General features: G+C 33.6%; 1 long non-coding RNA gene across 1 annotated transcript in view; it reads left to right on the top strand.

The window, feature by feature from the left end:
- Nucleotides 1-1,930: 1,930 nt before the first annotated feature.
- LOC108520638 (uncharacterized) overlaps nt 1,931-22,361 on the top strand; it is a 70,474-nt gene continuing 50,043 nt past the window's right edge. The window contains exon 1 of the long non-coding RNA XR_001882953.1: nt 1,931-2,019. This is a non-coding gene — a long non-coding RNA (uncharacterized LOC108520638). The remainder of the gene's footprint in view (nt 2,020-22,361) is intronic.

Here is a 22,361-nt window from a genome sequence, read left to right as displayed (position 1 = left end):
TGCAATTCTTATGATGTGTGGGAGACACATACTTTCTTCCTGTTCTAGCAACTTTTACTTCGGTTTTCAGTTGAAGTCCTCCAGTGCTTCCAGACAGTCCTCTTGGTCAGAATATTACGTAGATGCTGGCTAGCTGGAAGAAATATACTTTCTTTTTCTTGACTTCAGTGTTAGTACAAATGCTGCCTAAAAGTAACTGTTTCTATTTGTCCTTCTACCTCAGTTAAATAGCCATAGCTGTTCACACCTAATTCAAAATTTCCTCTAATATGCAACCTCGATTTTAAGGGGTCCCACAGCAGACTCTTCAAAAACTTCTGTGAAGTCCCACTCATTAGGCTTGTGCAAGAGGACAGACAACCACTTCCTTGGCAGGCAGAAGACTGGATTACTAACACTGAAGTGGGCTTTTCTGATAATCCTCATCCAGTCTTTCCGCCTTTCACTCTTTTTGCCTCTTTTATTGACTCTATCAGATTCAAAGATTACTGGTTTTGAACTTTTGTTTTAGTCTCTTCTTTTGAAAATGTTCATATTGGTCTTATACTTCACTTAGGTATACAGTATCTATTTTCTTTCAGAGACTCAATTGAACTACCAATATGATTATCTGGTTACATTTGTTTGCATTTATTAATTCATTAGCATATATGTTAGAGTTACTATTGATATTGGAAGAAAATAATGAAAAGTTGAACATTGGGAAATTTTGACTCATTCACTTAATTTTATGTGTCTATACAATTCAGGAAAAGGTCATATCATTTCATTTTTGTCAATAGAATGGTTTAGCTAACTGGCAGTGTACAAGAACAGCAGTAGTTCTCGTTAGGTGTTTTTGAAAGGGTTACTGACACCATCAGCCTTGTCACTTTACGATGTGTTATTGGATTGGAGAATGAATTGTAACCTAGAAATACTGAAGGCAAAGATATCTGCTATGTGATTATAATGTTGTCAGTAAAAGAAAGTGGATGAAAATACTTTGTGGTGGCTGTTAGAATGAAAAGAAGGGGTCAGATACAAGAGAGATTATACATGTAGCAATTAAAATCTACCAATTGACTGGATGTTGCACACAATAAAGTGTGAGGTTTATGTCCTAAATAATTGAACAGTGCTCTTTAAGAAAGGTTTGCAAAGTAAGAGAAGGAGACAAGTTTATATGTACCAAATTAATCATGCAACTTTTACAGAATGGAAAGTTTCATCTAGTACTCTAAAAGGATGAACTAAAAGGATACTCTAAAAGGATGAGGATGATCTCAGAAGCTTAAAAGGGTGAATTTAGAGGAAATAAATAGATGTTCTTTTTTAAAACACAATTTGTAGCTATATTTGTATTATTCTTAGCAGTATCTTAGCAGTAGTAATAACAGTAGAAGTAATACCTGCCAATTATTAAGTGCTCAATATGTGTTAGGTGTCTTAAATTACATTACCTCATTTAATTTTCACATCAATCCTGAAAGCTAAGTGCTGTTATTCTTCTTTTACAGATGAAGAAATTTAGCATAAACAGATTAAGTTAATTGTCCAAGGTCATATAGTGATTTTAGATGTAAATTTTAAAGTCAAGCTGTTTGAGTCCAAAGCTCTTGCACTAACGCTTTGAAACTCACTTTATTAAAGAAATATACCAAAATAAAAATGGAGAGAAGCCCAAAGAAGAATTAGATAAATACTTAGATCCATAGTAGACTTCAGGATATCCCCAAAAGACTTTAAGGAATTTCACAAAATTTTCAGAAAAGTGAATTTACTTCCATTTAATTAAAATAATTTATACTATCTGGTAACCTTAGTTTTTGGATGGCATGAGGAAGTTACAGGACATAAAAATAAGGTAATAATAATACTTGAGATGTGAAATGTGCATGTTTGTGATGTAGAATATTCAATATCATTTTGGTTTTGACTTACAGCTTGTACATGCAGTGGCCATGCAAATATCTGTCATCTGCACACAGGAAAATGTTTCTGCACAACTAAAGGAATAAAAGGTGACCAATGTCAATTGTAAGTAAGAATGACATTTTAGAACTTTTGTGGATTGAATTTGTGTTGTTGAAGTAATTTTTATGTTTTACTTTTTAAATTAGTGTTGTGCTAGTTAGGCATACCTTTATTACAAATTTTAACTTTTATTTTAGATTTGAGGGTACACGTGCAGGTTTTTAACGTGGGTATATTGCATGATGCTGAGGTTAGGGATATGATTGATCCCATCATCGAGATAATGTGCATAGTACCCAATAGATAATTTTAAAGTGCTTTCTCCCCTTCCTGCCTTTCTCTCTCTAGTAGTTCCCAGTGTCTGTTGTTCCCATCTTTATGTCCCTATGTACCAATATTTAGCTCCCACTTAGAAACAAAAACATGTGGTATTTGGTTTTCTGTTTCTACGTTAATTTGGTTAGGATAATGTATCCATGTTGCAGTGGATGTGATTTCATGTTTCATGGCTGTGTAGTATTCCGTGGTATATGTGGACCACATTTTCTTTATCCAGTCCACTGTTGATGGGCTTTTAGGTTGATTCCCTGTCCTTGCTATTGTGAATAGTGCTGCAGTGAACATATAGGTGCATGTGTCTTTTTGGTAGAATGATTTATTTTCCTTTGAGAATTTACTTGCACCTAATGAATTCTCTTTAAAAATTAAACCTTTTAAATAACAATTTTGTGGAGGCTTTAAAACAAACCCTTAGAACGTGTTATCTTTTGCATTTCTAGAAAAAGAAGCATTCTTAATCTTATGTATCAAATCTACATTGTTATCTTTACACTTTTCTTTCACATTATACCTAATATAATGTCTCTGTCCTTCTTTTTTCAGTCATTTATTATTAATTCTGATAATTCTTGTCCTTTAACCCTTTCAGCTGGTTCCTTATGTTCATCTTCCTCTCTTTTCTCTGTTCTTTCAGTAAGCAGGAACCCACTATTGCTACTCTCCTGTCTGTACTTTCATGAATGATTTTTGTCTTAGCATTTAGTTGTTATTCTAAAATTTTATTTTCCTTCAAAAATTAACTTTAAAAGGCAACATTTTAGGCTATTTAAATTGTTTTTTATTTTCTGGTTTATGTATATTATTAAAATCAAATTTTATGGTTTTGAATTATATGTATACAAATGCATGTTTATATTAGGTATATATGTACTGTATTTGACACAAATAATAAATCCCAACTATAATAATTACAGAAACATAGGGAAAGTTTAATAAAGAATTCTTCAAAACTATAAATATGTAAAACTTATACCTAGAGTCTATTAAGCATGGAAAATGATCCTTTTATTTTATTTAAAATAAATATATTGTTGCAGAGTTATCCTAAATATTTCAAGTTAGGTGATTATGTCTTTGCCTGACCACCTAAGTATTACAGATTTTCAAATTCAGACAAGGTAAGCACAATCAGTTTTTATTCCTTCTCTATAGTCTCTGAAGTTAAATACAAGTTCACAGCAAAAGATCTTGGTGAAATTCCTATTAAGGAAGGCCATTTTGGTCTTAAAACCAATGAAATTAAATCATAATCTTCTGTTCTAAGATCAAGGATGCTGCTAATACTTTGCAACACTAAAGCTTGATTATAAGTAAGGCCAACTTCATGGGCATGTGGCCTGTGAATTTATACAGGTTCCCACACTTACAAGGGCAACACATTTCATTTAGTGCTCTGTTATCACAGTCTTGAAATTCTTAATAACTTTTAAGCAAGAACTCTACATTCTTCTTTCACGCAATCCTCTCCTATTCCCTCAAATTATGTATTAATAGCAGGTTCTGGTTATAAGTAATGTTTCTTTTGATTAACTTCTATTAAATATGTTGGTTGGATAGCAGTGTGCAGCAATGAAAATATTTTTTATAGACCATAGTGGCAGTATTACAGATAAAAATAATATGTGAGATTCTACCATGATAGTAAGCACTGACAATCTTCTTAGTATAGTTTTACGTAACTAGTATAGCCATATAACTATCTGTAATAATTATTTCTGTGATACAGTGTTACAGTAACATATTTTTGTTTACAGACAAAAGAAAGTAGAATTTTAATTCATTGAAATAATGAGCTTGTAAGCTTAGCTAAAATAGAATTATAAGATTTGGCATATGTGCAAAATATTAGAAAATCAATTGTATAGTTCTTAATGATAAAAGTACATTTTTCCCGTTCTCATTTATGGCTTTTTATGAGGAGGATAATAATGGAATACTAATTTGTAAAGAGTATTTTGTAGGTGGTATTTGTACACAGAATTCTGTTCATTTACTTTTTTGTTTATTTGGCTTTTGAGTATGAAACAATAAAGAATATGCTCATTATACTTAGAGCAATTAATTGCTATAATGTGCATACACCTGAAAAAAAAAAAAATGGTTTCTTAGGAAGGAGAGCTAGTCCTTCAAATCAGTAAACAATTATTAAGTGAATACTTGATACTATTAGTGAAGATGAAATAACATGGTTTTTGCTGAAAGTATCTCAGACTAGCAGTGAAGAAAGACACTGACCAAAATGCACTATATCAATTTCTTACATTAGTGATTTGATATGCTTATGAACCCCTTCCACTTCTTAGGATAATTTCTGTTTGGTTTTAAGTATTTAGTCAGATGTCATATCTTACATATTCTTTTTTTATTTTTATTTTTTTTGAGACGGAGTCTCGCTCTGTCGCCCAGGCTGGAATGCAGTGGCCTGATCTCAGCTCACTGCAAGCTCCGCCTCCCGGGTTCCCGCCATTCTCCTGCCTCAGCCTCCGGAGTAGCTGGGACTACAGGCTCCCGCCACCTCGCCCGGCTAGTTTTGTATTTTTTTAGTAGAGACGGGGTTTCACCGTGTTAGCCAGGATGGTCTCGATCTCCTGACCTCGTGATCCGCCCGTCTCAGCCTCCCAAAGTGCTGGGATTACAGGCTTGAGCCACCGCGCCGGGCCACATATTCTTAATAACCATCCTAAACTGAAATTGGTTCTCTTCATATCTGTTCATTTCTTTCTTGCATTATTGTGTACTTGTCTGCATCCTTTACTAGAGTGAAGTTTTGGGGGGACCACTGCAACAATACCACAGTGTAAGTGTTCAATAAATTTGTTTAATAGAATGGAATGAAGAAAGTATTGATGGAGCATTGAAAAGGGAAGTATTAATTTATTTTGGCAGGATAAGGAAAATTTAAGCAGAGGATGTTTGAACTGGAACCTGAAGGAGTAATAAAATAAACTTTCTGGGAAAAGAAAATAGGAAACAAGGGGAAACGGCATCAGTAAAAGCAAAGAAGTAAAAATGAACATGACCATAGCATTTCCGGTCTTTGCTCAAGAATGTTTAGAGCTGGAAAAATATTGCTTCTACCCTTACAATGAAAGGGAAAAAAGCTGGATAAACTGCAAATTCATGAGTTTTCTTGAAACCATTGGAGAACTGAGAAAACAGGGTAATCAAATGGCCACAAATCTAAAGAGAGACAATAGACTGCAGAGAGATGAGATATGAACATTGGCTTACCTGGAGTGAAATCATCTGGAAACTGATAAGAGGAGATCAGCTAGGGTGGTTGATATTTGGCAGGGATTAGGTATACACTGTCAATAGTGTGAAGCTCCTGGGAGCCACAGGAATTGGAAGAGTATGGAGAAGCATACTCTTTGTAGAGTTTTCAAGCCACCTATTGTGGCTGCCATTCCCTTCCACCAGTTGCTTAGGGAAAAAAGTGAACATTTCAAGAGAGCATTCCCTGTATTGTACCTTGTGGAAGGGATTGGCAGCCACAGTGGGCAGGACATCAGTAGTACAGTCAAAATATTCATTTAGATGAGCACCAAATTATTCATTTTGCCATAGCAATGATAATTCTCAATCTTGTTTTGGCCCAAAACACAGCCGATCATCAAAAACTGTAACTTTAAAATGAATTTCTGTTTGTGTCATCTCTGATTTTTTTGAGCAGTGGTTTTTCATTTTCCTTGTAGAGATCTTTCTCTTGCCTGGGTGTTTTCCTAGGCACACATAATTGTGTTGCAGTTATGAATGGAAGTTCTTTCCTGATTTGGCTCTTAGCTTGACTGTTGTTGGTGTATAGAAATGCTATTGATTTTTGCACATTGTATCCTGATATTTTGCTGAAGTTGTTTATCAGCTGAAGAAGCTTTTGGGCCGAGACTATGGGGTTTTCTAGATATAAGATCATGTTGTCTGCAAACAGGGATAGTTTGATTTCCCTTCTTTTTATTTGGATGCTCTTTGTTTATCTCTTTTGCCTGACTGCCCTGGTCAGAACTTCAGATACTATGTTGAATGGGAGTGGTGAGAGAGGGCATCCTTGTCTTGTGCTGGTTTTTAAGGAGAATTCTTCTAGCTTTTGTGCATTCAGTATGATGTTGGCTGTGGGTTTGGTATAGATGGCTCTTAATATTTTGAGGTATGTTCCTTCAATACCTAATTTACTCAGAGTTTTTAACATGAATGGATGTTGAATTTTATAGAAAGCCCTTTCTGCATCTATTGAGATAATCATGTGCTTTTTGTCTTTAGGTCTATTTATATTATAAATCACATTTACTGATTTGCTTATGTTGAACCAACCTTGCATCCCAGGGATAAAGCCTACTTGTTCATGGTAGATAAGCTTTTTGATGTGCTGCTGAATTGTTTGCCAGTGTTTTGTTGAGGATTTTTGCATCAATGTTCATCCAGGATATCCACCTGTAATTTTCTTTTTTTTTTTTTTATGTCTCTGCCAGGTTTTGATATCAAGATGAGGCTCTCTTCATGGATTGAGTTAGGGAAGAGTCCCTTTTCCTCAATTTTTTATTGAGGAGAGTATATCTGGTAGAATTCATCTGTGAACTCATCATGTCCTGGGTTTCTTTGGTTGGTAGATTATTTATTACTGCCTCAATTTCAGAGCTGATTATTAGTCTGTTCAGGAATTCTGTTTCATCCTGGTTCGGTCTTAGGAGGGTTTATGTGTCCAGAAATTTATCCTTTTTTTTGATTTTCTAGTTTATGTGCATGGAGGTGTTCATAATATTCTCTCATGGTTGTTTGTATTTCTGTGGAGTCAGTGGTAATACCCTTCTTGTCATTTCTGATTGTGTTCATTTGAATCTTCTCTTTCTCCTTTGTTAGTCTAGCTAGTGGTCTATGTATTTTATTATTTTCTTCAAAAAAACAGCTCCTGGATGCATTGATCTTTCTATTGTATTATGTGTGTGTGTGTGTGTGTGTGTGTGTGTGTGTGTGTGTTTATCTCCTTCATTTCATCTCTGATTTTGTTTATTTCTTGTCTTCTGCTAGCTCTGGGATTTGTTTGCTCTTGGTTCTCTAGTTCTTTAGTTATGATGTTAGGTTGTTAACTTGAGAGCTTTCTAACTTTTTGATGTGGACATTTAGTGCTATAAATTTCTCTCTTAACACTTCCTGGAAGACAACCTAGGCAATGCCATTCAGGACATAAGCCTGGACAAATATTTCATGATGAAGACACCAAAAGCAATTGCAACAAAAGCAAAAATTGGCAAATGGGATCTAATTAAAGAGCTTCTGCACAGCAAAATAAAGCATCAACAGAGTAAACAGCCTGCAGAATTGGAGAAAATTTTTGCAAACTATACATCTGACAAAAGTCTAATTTCTGTCATCTATAAGGAACTTAAACAAATTTACAAGAAAAAAACCAACCCCATAAAAAGTGGGCAAAGGACACAAACAGACACTTTTCAAAAGAATAGATACATGTGGCCAAAACGCATGAAAAAAGTTCAACATCACTGATCATTAGAGAGAATTAAAACTGGACCTCTTCCTTACACTGTTAATACAAAAATTAACTCAAGATGGATTAGACTTAAATGTAAAACTATATAATTTGATTGTGCTGTGGTCTAAGAGACTGTAATGCTTTCAGTTCTTTTGCATTTCTTGAAAAGTGTTTTAATTCTAATTATGTGATTGATTTTAGAGTATATGCTATGCAGTGAAGAGAAGAATGTATATTCTATTGTTTTCAAGTAGAGAGTCCTGCATATATCTATGAGGTCCATTTGCTGAGTTCAGGTCCTGAATATCTTTGTTAATTTTCTGTCTCAGTGATCTGTTTAATATTGTCACTGGAGTGTTAATGTCTCCCACTATGATTATATGGGAGCTTAAGTCTCTTTAAAGGTCTCTGAGAGCTTGCTTTATGAATCTGGATACTCCTGTATAGGTGCATATATATTTAGGATAGTTAGATTTTCTTGTTGAATTGAACCCTTTACCATCATGTAATGCTCTTCTTTGCCTTTTTGATTTTTGTTAATTTAAAATCTGTTTTGTCAGAAACTAGGATTACAACTCTGCTTTTTTCTCTTTTTCATTTGCTAGGTAGATTTTTCTCCATTCCTTTGTTTTGAGGCTATGTGTGTCATTGCATGTGAATTGGGTTTCTTGAAGACAGCATACCAATGAGTCTTGGATCTTTACCCAGTTTGCCACTCTGTGTCTTTTAATTGGGGGCATTTAACCCATTTACATTTAAGGTTACCATAAAATATTTAATTTCCAACAGAATTTAGCAAAAACATTGTTGTGTCTTATACACAGTAAGTGTGCTAACTAAATGTATTTTGGTTGGAAAAAGATAAACATCAATTTATTAGGTTAATGGTTCTTGGTGGAGATGGAATAACACCCCCTAGAACTTCATGGATTTTCATAATTAATTATTCTAATAATTGGGGAGTGCTACTGGCATAAGAGGATGAATAGTCACAGCCCCTTATTAGAATGGGCACTTATGGAGACCAGGAAATAAATAAAATCTAAGTCCAATTATGTTTCATTGAGGACAGCAAATCTACAGACTCACTCTGTAGTCATTTTCCCTGATCCTTAGTTCATAATTAAAATGGATGTATGTAGCAGCCAGCAGATCTCTCATATTGGCTTCCTGACCTGTGGAGAAAGAGCCAGTAAGGTAGAGAGGGGCCAAGAGAAAGAAACCCTTGAAACTAATTCCATTTATTCTGGACCCAGTCAAGATGGCAAATCAGAGATCTTATGTCAAGGCAAACAGCAGGCTGTTGAAATGGAGAAAATGAGGGATTATAATATTCTCAAATATGAGCTGGATCCTATTTATAAGTGTAGTGCCAAAATAATTCCCTAGCTTAAAATATGGACAAAATTGTGATAAAATCTAACAGAAAATATATTTTCTTTCTTGAAATCCTACCACATGTCAATGTATACATTCTGTTTCTGGTATGTAAAAAGACTGTAGAGACTACATTGTGTCTTAGGAAATAGGGGATATATTTGAAAAGGAAATAATAATATAAGAGCCAGTCAAGTCATGTTGTAGACCTCTGGAACATTATCAGAGTCCCCCGTTTATAAACAATTGCAATCTCCCCCACAGTAATTTTACCATGTAGTTTCTACTGCATACATTTTATGTTATAGCATTATGAAATTTTAACAAATATGTAGGACAGGAATAATACGATAATTTTAATTCTTATATTCTGAAATTCAGTAGTACTCATAATTTGGCACTAATTTAGTATGTTTTTGTTTTTAGTCTCTTAAGATGTGTCTCAAATATTCTCCACACACATTGTATACTCACAGATGTGTGTGAGCAGGATAGCTATTGGTGATGAGATTTTCTTAAATGAATACCTCTTGGTCAAATTCTGAATAATATTATAAAAGGTAGATTTTCAATTTACATGATAGTTGCAGTCTTAGAAAATTCAATATGTGTTATAAATATGCAAAACTATTTTATGTTTATATGTAAAATGGAGTTAGATTCCAGGCTCAAATATTTATGAACACATTTTTCACCTACTTAAACATCTGCCATGTTATTCTAAAGTTATATGAGATTTTGATCGCTTTTTTATTTTGTGGAATTACTTTGTGTATTTATAGGATGTCTGCACCCCTGGTTTCTCTTTCATTCCTTTCAGTAAATTCCAGTGGAACTCCGTAATTATGGAAATAATGAATTGTTCCTCACGAATTTATCCCCACTCAGAACCACTGGCCTTAAAAACTAGTGTTTTCTCTAGCCAAAAAAAAGTTTATTGTTTCACTGTTTAATATAAGATCTCAGATCATTTTATTGGTTTCTGGTGAAAAGTACTATAAATGGCACTCTTAGATATTTTGTTGGTAGATTAGTCAAAATTGATGAGTTGATTCAAAATTGCTTTATGTTCTGTTCACAGTAAATTGAAGATAAACTTGTTAAAGGCATTTGGAATTAAAAATACAATTCCCTAAGATATATAGCAGTATTATTAATCAGGATCTTAATTGTGTTAATTAACTTATAACTGGCTCCCCTTTTCTGTTCCTTATACCTTTGCCATTTACTGATCTTACAACTTCTTCATAGCTACTCATTTCAGGCTTAAGACCCTGGTTCTCAAAATTAGGGCACAGAAAAATCTGGGATATGGTGACTAAACTCCTGGAATGGGAACCAAAATTCTACTAATGGGTAAATGGTGAAATAAAAATTCTTGATACATTTTGAGAAATGTTGCCATAGGAGGATCTTCCTGAACACTTTTTTTCCTCCTTGGCTTACCTTTAGGCCAGTAATATCTAAGATTATTACCCATTTTTCTCCATCTTTTATCAAGTCTCTTTTGTTTGTTTTGTGAAATTGCCTTGATGATCATGCCAATGAATTCCTTTCCATTTTAGGAAGATCAAAGTTGTGCCTTCTTTTCTAGAACAGATTCTGGCATATAGTAGGGACTTTATATTTTAAAAAATAGTATCTCTTGGATCTTTTCTTTCCCTAATTACTCTCATCTGTTTTTTTGTCTGCTATATGGGGAATGAGGATAAAAAGTGCATCTTTTTTCTATGTGACTTAATCTACATTGTTATAATAGAGATTACAGAGGGAGAATAATTTGCTGTACAGCCTGCTTGCACCTAGATTATCACCTTTATGAACACAATTGGATAAGTAGTGGCTATAGTCTTCAAATACTGACACTAATTTTTTTTTGTTTTGAGACAAAGTCTAGCTCTGTCCCGCAGGCCGGAGTGCAGTGGCACGATCTTGGCTCACTGCAACCTCCACCTTCTGGGTTCAAGCGATTCTCATGCCTCAGCCTCCTGAGTAGGTGGGACTACAGGTACCCGCCACCACACCCGGCTAATTTTTGTATTTTTATTAGACACGGGAGTTCATGTTGGCCAGGCTAGTCTCAAACTCCTGACCTCAAGTGATCTGCCCACCTCGGCCTACCAAAGTGCTGAGATTACAGGCATGAGCCACTACACCCGGCCTCCAACACTAAATATTATTAAGATTTTTCTAGGTTGTTTTGTTGCTGTATTTGCAGCTGCTGATAAGACTAATGGTTTCCTTGTGATAATGAGTTAAGCAGCCTTGATGTCTAATATATAAGATACTTGAGGAACTCCTATGCTTGCTTTATTCTGTAAACATTTATTCACTGAGAGGCTATGAGACAGTAGCAAAAGCCATACATCTCAAAATATCAGTTCAGAAAGCATGTTACTAATCTTAAGCTTGCCCAGTATGAAACCATATATGGTTTTGTCCAATTTCTACCCTTGAGGAATATGTTCTGGTAACAAGTCTAGCTTGAGCATATACTTCCTATGTCAGGTAAATGTTTGAGTTCTTTTGGAGTATGACTCATTGAATTTGAAGCTCTTGGATTTTAGAAATGTACTTTTGAAGTTAAATGTTCTCCCATCAGTCTTTCTATACCAACACCTTGTCCCTCAAAACTGTACTAGATTGAATGTCATTTCATCACCAATTTTGAAAACGTTCTGGACACAACCCAGCTGTATTTCCCAGCCTGCATTGCAGTTAGGTTGGAAGTCATGTTATTGGGCTTTGTCCAGTGGACAGAAGTAACACCCAGCACTTCTAGGCCTGGCTCTTAAAAACCTCATGTGCCATACACCCTCTGTTTCCTCATTCAACAGTTCAGGGGAGAGGAAGATGAGGATCTGACAGATTGCAGAGGCTAGGAATAGCCCAGATCCTGGAAGATGGCATGGAGCAAGACCTTTTCTCCAACTCCATTCCACACTGGACAGTGTCTTCAGCTGGAATCAAACTTATTATATAGAACTACTGAGATTTTAAGGTTGCTTGCTGGAGTTAGCATATCTTTCCATGATTAATTAGTATTCCCTTAGCATCTAGCTTGACATCCTTAATTACTGTACTTTCACTTAAATAACCTTAAGGGTCCTGTTCATTAAGTGTGACTGCTGGAGTAGGTTAGTGAACAGTGTGGGGGTATTTAGGGTTAATTTGTTCTTTAATCCCCATTCATCTCTTAAAACTTGCAAAAACCTCCCAGCTTTTTTTTTTTTTTTTTTTAATCAAAGCAGTCCTCATTTAAAGCTTTTTTTTTTTATTTTTTATTTTTTTAAGACTAGCATAGTCCATGATTTCCAACTGGATTATTACATTCACATAAGGCATAAAAGTTAAATGACTTTATTTAACTCTAGGTGGTCAGAATGGTTTCTAATACATTATGGAATTGTTGGAATTGCTAATAAAAAAGAAAAGTGCACAGTAAAGAACAGGGTATCAAGTTAAGATTTAGGATATACTACCTACAAGTTGGAAGAACTTAGAGAAAGAAGCAGATGTGTGTGTCAAAGAAAGAGACAGCACTTTAAGCATTTATTTTACTTTGATCAGTCTTCTATATATTTATTATTAAGTTATCTTGAAATATCAGGGGATGAAATAAATAGCCAAATATGTCCCAACTTAATGTTGTATGAAGAAATAAAGTTTTAACATTTAAATGCAGAATATATCTGGTATATGTGTAGGTGTTTTATCAAAATATGGACTTATGTCAAATGCATGTGTGTTATAAGATGAACTACTGCTATACACCAGTATGTCCTTTTGATTTATTTCTGGGGGCTCCAGTGTAGTGGCTGTGTTGTATAGTTTAGTACTTTTAGTTTTATGGAAAAATGGTAAGTGACTGAACATATTTCAGTGTAATCTCTTTTTAAAACAATTTTCTTTTTTGTCTTATTTTGGCAATTTGCAGGTGCAAATATGATATCCTTTCTTTATTGTTAATAATGTTTGTCCTCGCACCTTGACGTAATGTTTTGCGATTTATCCAAGTTGCTGCATTCAGATAGCTGTAATGTGATCCTATTCAGTGTTGTAGAATATTTCATTATATAATTATAACACTCTTCATTCATTCATTTGCCTGTTTTCTTTTTTGATAATTCCAGTTTTGTTTTTCTTTTTCACCATTACTGTTAATGTTTTATCAGTATTCTTATATGTTTCCTGGCTTAGAAATGCATACATTTTGTTGAGTGTGTATTCATTATTCATATTTTCAACTTTAGAAATTTAACTATTTTGTAAAGTGATTGTATTAAATTATACCCATTCCAAGTCTCTATGAATTTTATTAATGCTCCACATCTTTGCTGAGAGTTGGTATTCCAAGGCATTTTAATTTTGACACTTCTGATGGATGTGTAATTGCTATGTTCTTTGGCTTAAAAAATTCCTTAGTTCTTAAAAGTTTATTATGTTTAATCTTAAAAGATTTCATCTCTTTAATCACCAGTGGGATTTTCTCTTTTTGCAAAGCAGTGTTCTCTCAAGTTTCTTGTGATTTTCTGCTGGATTATCTTTTCTTAATCATTTTAGTGATATTTTATACATGCCATGTACACATCTTTGGTTGGTGATATGTTTAGTAAATGTCACTCTGTGGTTGGACTTTCATACCAATTTATATATCTATAATGAGACATTCTTAATTTTAATATAATCCAGTATATCCATCTTTTCCATATGGTTAGTGCTTTTTTGGGTTCTGTTTAAAAATTCTTTCTCTTCTCCATTATTAAGTAGTATTCAGGTAGCCAGTTGGTCATGGAATTTAATTTTGGCCTGAAGGTTTTAACTTTCATCCAATTTCTTTGAAAGAGATAAACTAGTCAGATTTTTGTTTCTTCTAGTGTCTGTTTTGTTCTTTTCCTTTAAAATATTTTCATTTATTTAAATTTGATTTTATTTTTAAATTGACATATAATAATGATACATATTTATGGTGTTCATAATGATGTTTCAGTACATACGGTGCATAATGATCAGATAGGGCAATTAGCATTTATAATCTCTTTGTGTTGGGGACATTCACACAAATTATCTTTCCAGCTATTTGAGCTATATAATGTATTATTGTTAACTATAGTCCTCTTAAAGTAGTATAGAACATTAGAACTTATTCCTCCTATCAAGTTGTAATTTAATATGCTTTAGCAAATCTCTCCTTATTCCTCTTTCCCCACACCCTTCCCAGTCACTAGTACCTTCTGTTCTACTTTTTACTTCTATGAGATCAACTTTTTTTTAGCTTCCACATGAGTAAAGACATGCAGTGTTTGACTTTCTATTCCTGGCTTATTTCACTTCATGTAATGTCTTCCAGTTCCATCCATGTTGCCATGAACAACAGGATTTCCTTCTTTTTAATGGCTGAATAATATTCCATTGTGTATATACACTACATTTCCTTTTTCTGTTCATCTATTGATGTACACTTAGCTTGATTACATATCTTTGCTGTTGCAAATAGCATTGCAATAAATATGAGGATGCAAGTATGCTTTTGACATACTAATTTATTTTCCTTTGTGTAAATACCCAGTAGTGGGAAGGCTGCCATATATATGGTAGTTCTATTTTTAGTATTTTGAGAAATTTCCATACTGTTCTCCATACTGGCTGTACTAGTTTACATTCTTATCAACAATGTATAAGAGTTCCTTTTTACCACATCCCCACCAGCATCTTATATTTTTGTCTTTTTAACACAGCCATTTTAACTGGGGTCAGATGATATCTCATTGTGATTTTGATTTGCATTTCCCTGATGATTAGTGATGTTGGCCATTTTTTTCATAGACTTGCTGGCAATTTTGTATGTCTTCTTTTGAGAAATGTCTGTTCAGATTGTTTGCCCATTTTACAGTTAGATTGTTTGTTTTCTTGCTGTTGCAATGTTTGAGGTCCTTATGTATTCTGGCTCTTAATATCCTGTCAGATGAATAGTTTGCAACCCATTCTGTGGATTGTCTTTTTACTCTGTTGATTGTTTCCTTTGCTGTGCAGAAGTTTTTTATCTTGATATATTTATATTTGTTAATTTTTGCCTTTGTAAACCTGGGGTTTTGAAGTCTTATTCGTAAAATCTTTTCCCAGATCCATGTCCTGAGGCATTCCCCTGGTGTTTTTTTCTAGTAGTTTTATTGTTTCTGGCCTTACATTTAGGTATTTGATCCATTTTTCAGTTGTTTTTTGTATAGGGCAAAAGGTGAGGGGTCTAGTTTAATTCTAATGCATATGGATATCTGGTTTTCCCAGAACCATTTATTGAAGAGATTATTTTTTCTCCAAGTCATCTTTGTTCTTGGCATCTTTGTCAAAAATCAGTTGGCTGTTGATATGTAATTTCTATGTTCTCCATTATGTTTCATTGATCTATGTGTCTGTTTTTATGCCAGTACCTGTCATTTTGGCTGGTACTACTTTGTGGTATATTTTGAAGTCTGGTAGTGTGATACCTCTAGCTTTGTTCTTTTTGCTCAGGATTGCTTTGCCTACTAAAGGTCTTCTGAGGTTCTATACAAATTTTATTTTATTTTTTTCTATTTCTGTGAACAGTATCATTGCTAGTTTGAAAGGAATTGCATTCAATCTGTATAGCTTTGTGTAATATGGCCATTTTAACAATATCGTGATTCATGGGCATGAGATGTCTTTTTATTTGTTTGCATTCTCCTCAATTTATTTTATCAGTTTCTTTTGTAGTTTTCCTTGTGGAATTCTTTCACCTCCTTGGTTGTCTTTATTTCTAGGTACTTTTTTGTTAGTTATTCTAGATGAGATTTTCTTCTTGATTTCTTTTTCAGCGACTTTGTTGTTTGTGTATTGAAATGCTACTGATTTTTTAATGTTAATTTTGTAACCTACAAGTTTAATGAATTCATTCAACAGTTCAATTAAATAATAGTGTTTTGGCAGATTCTTTAGGATTTTCTGTACACAAGATCATGTGATCTGCAAATAGGACAATTTCACTTCCTCTTTTCCAATTTGGATGCCTCTTATGTCTTTTTCTTGCCCAATTGCTCTGGCTAGGACTTTCAACACTATGTTGAATAAGCATGGTGAGAGTGGGAATTTTTGTCTTGTTTTAGTTCTTACTGAAAACAAAACAAAACAAAAAAAATCCAAGAGCATCATAGTAAAACAGGGAGTAGATTAACTCTGATACCTAAACCAGATGAGGATACAACAACAAAAAGAAAACTATAGGCTAATATCTCTAATGAACATGTATGCAAAACTCCTGAATGAAACAAAAGCATTCAGCTTTTCCCTATTCGAATTAGTGTTTGGTGTAGTATGTCATGTATGGCCTGTATTGTGTTGAGGTACTTTCATTCTATACCTAATTTATGGGAAGTTTTTTTTTTTTTTTTTTTTTATCATGGAGAGATGTTGAATTTTGTCGAATGCTCTTTCTGCGTCTTTTGAGATTATCATATGGCTTTTTCCCTTCATTTTGTTGATGTGATATGTCACATTTATTGATTTGCATTATTTTGAACCATCCTTACATTCCAGGGATAAACCCCACTTGATCTTGGTGTATTATCTTTTTATATATCATTGAATTTGATTTGTAGTATTCTGTTCAGGATTTTTGAAAATGTTCATCAGGGATATTAGCCTGTAGTTTTCTTTTTGTTGTTGTGTCCTTATCTGGTTTTGGTATCAGGGTTAACCTACTCCTGTTTTACTCTGATGCTCTTGTTTGCTGCTATTTTTTCATTTATCAGTTTGGGGATTTCAGAAAGTTTAGCCATTTCTCTGCAAAAATTGCTACTTCTCCTTTCTCCCCTCCTCCCCCTTTTTTTGACAGAGTCTCACTCTGTTGCTAGGCTGAAGTGCAGTGGCACAATTTTGGCTCACTGGAACCTCTGTCTCCTGGGTTCAAGCAATTCTGCCTTAGCCTCCCAAGTAGCAGGGACTACAGGTGCGTGCCACATGCCCAGCTAACTTTTGTATTTTTAGTAGAGATGCGGTTTCACCATGTCAGCCAGGATGGTCTCGATCTCTTGGCCTCATGATCTGCCCGCCTTGGCCTCCCAAAGTGCTGGGATTACAGGTGTGAGCCATCACACCTGGCCTCTCTCTCTGTTTTAAAAATATTATATGATAGCATTTTGATGGGTTTCTTTAGGGGAAAAAAGAGCAAAATAAGTGTGTTTTACCTTTTATATCTTTATACCTTCATTTAAAAAGAAATATTTTATTTTATTTATTTTATTTTATTTTCAGAGACAGAGTCTCACTCAACCTGTCACCCAGGCTGGAGTTCAGTGACGTGATCTTGGCTCACTGCAACCTCCGCCTTGTGGGTTCAAGTGATTCTTCTGTCTCAGCCTCCTGAGTAGCTGGGATTACAGGTGTGCGCCACCATGCCCTGCTAATTTTTGTATATTTAGTAGAGACAGGGTTTTACCATGTTTGCCAGGCTGATTTCGAACTCCTGACCTCGTGATCCACCCACCTCAGTATCCCAAAGTACTGGGACTACAGGCATGAGTCGTCACACTCGGCCTATCCCTTTATATTTAATCGTAAAAATGCAAAATTATTCAGCAGATTTTTGCTGTTTTAAATAATCTGTCATATTTTAAAATTATGGCTGTTACATGCCCCTTATTTTAGTCTCTGAGTAAAAAAATTATGTCTTTTGACAAGGTATATGTATGTATTTAAACATTTAGATATATATTTAAAATTCCTTAATCTAAATATTTGTATTATAAATTCAAATATTTACATAACTTAAATATTTAAATTTAAAATTTTAAACATTTAAATTGAAAATATTTTAAAACTTATAAATACAGAATTATTTTATATCTTGTTTTATACAAAATGTGTATTACATAATGTTAGCATTTATATAAATGATAATCGTTATTTAGGTGACATTTAATGAGATTATTTACTTCTTCAAAGTCCGTAATATATACTTCAGCCTAAATCTGTTTTCCATAGAAGTCCAGCTGCTTGATTAGTTTGCTTAGTAGAAAAGGAGTATGATTATCTCTTTCCTTAGACACAGAAATCCTTTGAAGTTACATTTTTAATTAAGCCATACAGAAGACTTCTAAAGGCTTTTAATGTTTGTATCAGTCTTGAAGGGTTCTGAGTTTTTAAAATATTATTTAGCTCAAATATCAGAAATATTAACATGATTCATGTTGTATAGTATCAGTTTAAGAAATGATTTGTATTTAAACGTTTTACATTTTATTTACCTTTTGTAATCTGAAGTTGAACTTGCTAAAATAATTTAATGTCTCAATTTGCTTTTTTATTTTGTGAATTAGATTAGTGGTTCATGTTCATATCTCAAGTAAATATACTGAAATATTTTATATTATAAAATTCTATCTATAACAAAAATATTACATTGGGCAGATCCTATACTGACCATTAATTATCTATGACTTCTGGTATTCATACCATTGTGTAATTCCGTTTCCTTCCTTGAGTGTGTGCAGGACCTGTGCTTGCTTCTAAACCAGAAAATAATGCAAAGTTGATGGGATATTACTCCCATTATTTTGTTACATTACATGGTAAAAGTGATGGTTTTCACTCTGTGAATATGCTATGAAGTCTGTGCTTGCCAGAAAACTTGCTCTAGTGATGTTTTTCTTTTGCTGGCTCTGAGAAAAATGTAGCTGAGAGTATCCTCTAGCAGCTGAGGATAGCCACCAGCCAATAGCAAGTAAGAAACCAAAGCCCTCAGTCCTGTAGTGGTAAGGAAACAAATTTTGCCAATAACCTGAGGGAAAATAGAAGCAGGCATATCCCTAGTTAGTCCTCTGATTAAAACCAATCCCAGCTGACACCTGATTGCAGGATTACAGTGGACCCTAGGTCCAGCCAGTGTCTTGATTGCAGTCTGCTGTGACTCTGAATCAGAGAACCTAGTTATGCCGTGCTCAGACTCCTGATCCACAGAAACTGTGATATAATAAATGTGTATTGATTAAAGTTACCAAATTTATGTATTTTTACTGAGCAATAGATAACTAGTACAAATATTATATCCAAGTGCTGTGGTATTTTATTTACCAAATTATACAATTCTATATTAGATATTTACATAATATATTCCTTTAGTGTTTTCAGACTATGAAGGAGATTTCTAGTCTTTGATAGATATTTTCTTGAATGGGTAAAATAATTTCAACAATGCAGATTAAGACTTTTCCTAAAACAGAGCATTTCTGAAGAAATTTTACCTTTGTGTAAATAAACACAGTAGACTGTTATAGAATAAATGATTTAAACTATTTTAATTGATCTGAGTAATTTACATTTATATGCAAAATTGCCTTAATAAGGTATTTATACTTTTGTTATATTGTTTTCTTCTTATGTTGAAAATAGTTGTTAGATCCTCCATTCTGATTTCTTAATTTGTGTTTCTTTGGGAGATCTACAATGAAATTGATGGATTATGATAATCTTGGTTCTGGATCATACTGTTATTAGGTTACATCATAATCCATAAGGGATATGCCAAACATTTTAATATCAGCGATTATATTTATAACAGATTAGCATAGTTTTATCAATTTATTTTTGGCATGTGAGAAATGAGGTGGGGGGTCATTGGTTTACATAGCATTGCATTGTGTATAAGTAATACTTTATACATTTTTTGAGATTTCATCTGTTTTATTCTTTGTAATGAGATATTTTCCCATGAGTGATGACTCTCCTATTTGAATGAATTTACTAGCCTGTGAGGATCTTGGATTTTGAGTGTAGTTATGACCAGTAGGCCTGCATTCTTTTTTCTCTTTTGTCTTTTTTAAGTGAATTAAACATGGAAAAAATTTATCTGACAGGACATAACATTAACGAAAAGAAAATTGGTTTATTCTTGCTAATCTTAATTTTATGATGATGTTTACCAACTCCTATGGTAGACCCCTTCACATTTACCAGACAGACCTCAACATTTTTCTATAAGCGAGAGCCCTCTCCTTTCTTCCCCCATTTATTTGTCTATTATTGGAATGGACTCATGAATTCCTATTTTTTTCCCAATGATTTATAATTCACTACTGTTTTTAACCACTTTGGCACTCACATTGTCCAAGATTTGGACAGTAGGAAAGGCTTCAAGCTAGCTCTTTTGTTTTTGTGACACACCTGTAATTTTGTGAATACTTCCTTACTTTCTGGTGTAAGAAGATATTTCAGGCTCATCTTATTCCTCTTCTGCCTCAGTTGTGCGATCAGCTGTATGTCCTTTTGGAGCTCTAGTTGCTTGTAATGGAACAGCATATTAGAGACCAAGATCTTGGTGCTAGGTATGCTCTTTACTCTTTGAGGTATCTTTACTTAGCGGGTTGTTTGGTGAACAAAGTTAGGAAATAATGATTTATTCATGTGCACATATAAATACACATATGTGCACATATATACATAACTATGCATGTATATATACACATATAAATATTTTATAAAACATTTCTTCATACTAAAACTTCCAATTCAGATCTGTTTCTACAAGGCCTTTGTACCTTCTCCGGCTCAATATTTGTTCCTTCTTCTACAGTAAATGAACACTAACTTCCAATGACATCAACATATTTCCTTATTTGCTCAATTCTATATTATAATCTAAAATAGTTTCAGATTTGCTTTGCTTGTATCACTTCAATAATAAAACCTACATAAAAGATTTTGGAATCTGATTTCAATCTTCCTTCCTCCACCTTGCCCTGCACCAATTCAGAGTGTGTAGTCAAATTTTGGATTCATAAGTTACTTTGAATCTTGCTTCCCTCCCCCTTTCTTACTCCCTCCCTTCCTTTTTTCTTTCCTTCCTTTTTTCCCTCTTCTCTTCTTCCCCTTACCTCTCCTCCTATTTTCTCTCCTTTTTTACTTTCTTTTTCCATCAATGTGGAAATAGGATTCACTCGAAGTTTATTAAGCTCATTTATTTCTACTTACTTCTCATTTTAGGAATTTTTTCCTTTCCCATTCTTATTGTATTAAAGTAATTAATTAAATATGTTGAATATTAATAAGCTGAAACTACTTAAAGTATACTCAGAGAGATTATTGTGCATTTCTTTCTCCCTCTTCCAGTAAGTAACCACCTTTATTGTTTTCTGGTTTATCCTTCCTGTGTTTCCTTTCATAAAAGTAAATCTGTATGAGCTATGTGTGTTTCTGTCTATGTGTGTATCTTATATTAGAGAAATAGTTATTATTTCACCTTCTTACACAAAAGCCGACATACTATTAGATGTGTTTTAGATACTCTTTTGAATTTTAAATTTTTTTTCTTCTTTATAATACTTCCTGGAGCTCAAGTAATATCAGTTCATAAAGATGTTCATTTTTTTGGTTCTGTTTTGTTTACAGATGTATAGTACTCCATTATGTATATGTACCGTAGGTTAACAAATCTATTCGGGGACATTTAGACATTTTTCTAGTATCTTGCAATTAAAATTATGCTACACTGAATAAACTTGTATGTGTGTAGTTTTATAATATTGGAGGTTTTTCTCAAGAGCAAATTCCTTTCAGTGGGATTGTTGGGTCAAAGAATACATGCATATGTAGTTTTTAAGATATTGTCAAGTCGTCCTCCATAGGAATTTTCTCATTTTCTATTCCCATCAGCCATATATGGGGTGGTCTATTTATTTACAGGCTCATAAGCAGGATATATTGCTATGCATTTGAAATTTTGCCAATCTTGTGGAGAATAATTTATGTAGTTTTAATTTATATTTCCATTATTATAAGTGAAGTTGAATATTTTTTCATGTGGTTAAAAGCCATTTTATATCATTTTGTGAATTGTCTCTTCATGTCTTTTGCCAGTTTTCTATAAAATTATTTGTTTTCCCATTATTTTTAAAGAGTTCTTTATGAATTACTGATTTATAGCTCTTTTTCAGTGAGACATAAGTTCAAATATTTCCTCCCAGTTCATCATGTTTCTTGACTGTACTAATTGTACTTTTTTTTGCTGTGCCACTTTCTTAATGTAGTCATATTTCCTAGTCTTTCTTCAGCAAAGTCTCAGGATACAAAATTAATGTGCAAAAATCACAAGCATTCTTTTACACCAGTAACAGACAAGCAGAGAGCCAAATCAGGAATGAACTTCCATTCACAATTGCTTCAAAGAGAATAAAATACCTAGGAATCCAGCTTA

Source organism: Rhinopithecus bieti, unplaced genomic scaffold (genome assembly GCF_001698545.2).
Source record: "Rhinopithecus bieti isolate Rb0 unplaced genomic scaffold, ASM169854v2 scaffold_54324, whole genome shotgun sequence".
NCBI lineage: Eukaryota > Metazoa > Chordata > Mammalia > Primates > Cercopithecidae > Rhinopithecus > Rhinopithecus bieti.
The sequence above is the reverse complement of the archived record's forward strand: the minus strand, read 5'-3'. Positions and strand labels throughout refer to the sequence as shown.